General features: G+C 47.8%; 1 non-coding gene across 1 annotated transcript; it reads right to left on the bottom strand.

Moving 5' to 3' along the window:
- Positions 1 to 420: 420 nt before the first annotated feature.
- Trnat-ugu lies at positions 421 to 495 on the bottom strand. Its single transcript has one exon. It is a non-coding gene; the product is annotated as a tRNA-Thr (tRNA).
- Between the last annotated feature and the right edge of the window lie 2,219 nt (positions 496 to 2,714).

Below are 2,714 nucleotides of genomic sequence, written 5' to 3'. Positions count from 1 at the left end.
TAGTCCGGAACCGCGAGACTGCTAAGGTCGCAGGCTCGAATCCTGCCCCGGGCATGGATGTGGGTGATGTCCTTAGGTTAGTTGGGTTTAAGTAGTTCTAAGTTTTAGAGGACTGATGACCTCAGATGTTAAGACCCATAGTGCTCACAGCCACTTTTAAAGAAACCTTCCTGGTATTCGGATGAAGCGACTTGGCGAAATCGTGGTAAACCTAAATCTGGATGGTCGGACTGGGATCTGAACCGTCATCCTCCCGAATGCGGGTCCAGCGTGCTAACCACAGCGCCACCTCACCCGATGACTATTTAGAGAAGTTCATTGCAGCTTAGGCGATTTGTTTAATAAATGATGACTAACTGAAAACCCTCAGCTGCCGACAGGTGTTGTTGATATACCTCGATGTGGACAGTTGAAAATGTGTGTCCCGACCGGGACTCGAACCCGGGATCTCCTGTTTACATGGCAGACGCTCTATCCATCTGAGCCACCGAGGACACAGATGAATAGCGCGACTGCAGGGACTTATCCCTTGCACGCATTCCGTGAGACTCACATTCACAACTGTCCACAATTCTACATATGTAATGTACCTTATAGACATTTGCCCATCCACTCATTACTCGCGCATGCTTTGGCGATTCCCGTAAGAGTTTGGGCAACCTGTGCGCATTTGCACAGATGAAGGTCAATGGCTGGGTAGCCTTTAACTATATATGGGAAGACAGTAACTGTTCTCGAAAGAACAGAATACTGGTGATGACCGTGCAGCTTTTCCCTGGAATAAATGATGACTGACTAACTGAAAACCCTCAGCTGCCGACAGGTGTTGTGGATGGGCAAATTGGGGGGGGGGGGGGGGGGGTTGCAGCAAGACGAGAAACCACACGGAAAGTGTAAGTACGTCTCGAGCACCATGGGAGGCGTTATGCTATGGGGTGCAACATGGTCACCTCTGGTTCTCATAGTCGTTAAATTTCTGACGTGTTAAGGCCGCCGACTGTGTCCTATCTTCGAGGTCTCCACGGCGTTATCTTTCAACAAGATAACGCGAGAGTCCATGTCGTAAGCACTATCCTGACCTGCCTCGATGCATAGGGTGTTCATTGCGAGTTGGCGGGAGACTAGCATGCCGCCGCTCGCCAAGCTCTATAAATGCCAAACTTTGGTTCCTAGTTGCAGGAGCATGGCATGGCGTACGCGTATGTTGCTGCCAGAGGTATACTAAATTTAGTACACTGTACGCCCGCAAATCACCGTCAGATATGATAGTGTGTTTTTCGCGCTGTGCTGAATATGCACAAGTAAAATTTATTTACCATCTTTCCTACTTTAATAACCAGCCGTCTGTATAAGAAGAGTCACCTGAGATGGTACTACTAAATATTTCAGGAGCAGTTGGAGATACCGAAACAAGTTTTGTAGAAGTAATAATACGCGACGAGTAAAGGATCTTGGTACATGTCATTGCTGACGTTTTTTATACTTAGAAATAGAATGGTGTGACAGGTAATTCATCATTGTAGAAATATACGAGAACAAACTCAGACCAAATGAAACCCATATCCTACTGTAAAGGGTGTCCAAATAGTTGCAGCAGTACAAGTGACGGCAACGCAAGCGTGTATTCTCACACGCAAATGATCATAAAGCTGCCGAATGGCATTCTGCAATAAATTGTTGAGACAGTCTTGCGTCTTTTGTTGCAATTCGGCAATGCTTCGTGCAGGCTCTGGAGAGCAAGTTAGTTCCCGCTTCATCGTGTCCCGTACGTGTTCAATTAGCTAGAGATCTGAAGATATTGCTAGTCAGAGCAGTTGTTTTATGCAACGAACAGCACGTTCCGTTGCAAGAGTCGTATGTGGACGTGCATTGTCCTGCTGAAAAAGCACGTCACCTCCTTGTCGAAGAAATGGTAGTAGCACGGGGATAATAGCCTGTGCGATGCAGCGGGCACTGGTACTTTACCCTCCAGAAACACGAAATGTGACCACGAGTTGTAACTGACGCCCGCCACCCCCTTCTCCCTCCTCCCCACACACACCCAGTTCTACAGACCACTGCTGAAACCACCGACATCTGCAGTAATCTGGCCATCCAGCTTCTCTGTTGGCACACCTCCTGAGCGCCATCTGATATTCGATGACCATGGCATATTAATCAGTAACACGACAACTCATCAGGATGCACATGTTACACCTAGGTACCACTAAATACAGTCTTTGAGGATGTGTTTTTTTTGTTCGGCAGTGCACTATTTCTGAAGCTCGAGAATGTCAAAGCAGCTCCGGATTCGCATGTGCGAGTACCGTGACTTAAATTCTCGTGCACCCACTCACATTTAGATTTTCCGTGATTTTCGTAGATCGTTTAAGGCAAATGCCAAGATGGTTTATCTAAAAGGGACACGGCCGATTTCCTTCCTTATACTTCACCAACCGGCCGCGGTGGACGAGCGGTTCTAGGCGCCTCAGTCCGGAACCGCGCGATTGCTACGGTCGCAGGTTCGAATCCTGCCTCGGGCATGGATGTGTGTGATGTCCTGAGGTTAGTTAGGTTTAAGTAGTTCTAAGTCGCGGGGACTGATGACCTCAGATGTTAAGTCCCATAGTGCTCAAAGCCATTTGAACCATACTTCACCAATCCGAGTCTCCGCTGCTCCTCTAATAAACTCGTCGTCGAGGGTACAAAATCGTAATCGTCCTTTCTTCCTTTAC

The sequence above is a fragment of the Schistocerca piceifrons genome, chromosome X (assembly GCF_021461385.2).
Source record: "Schistocerca piceifrons isolate TAMUIC-IGC-003096 chromosome X, iqSchPice1.1, whole genome shotgun sequence".
Lineage (NCBI taxonomy): Eukaryota > Metazoa > Arthropoda > Insecta > Orthoptera > Acrididae > Schistocerca > Schistocerca piceifrons.
Note: the sequence above shows the minus strand (reverse complement) of the source record. Positions and strands in the feature narration are given on the sequence as shown.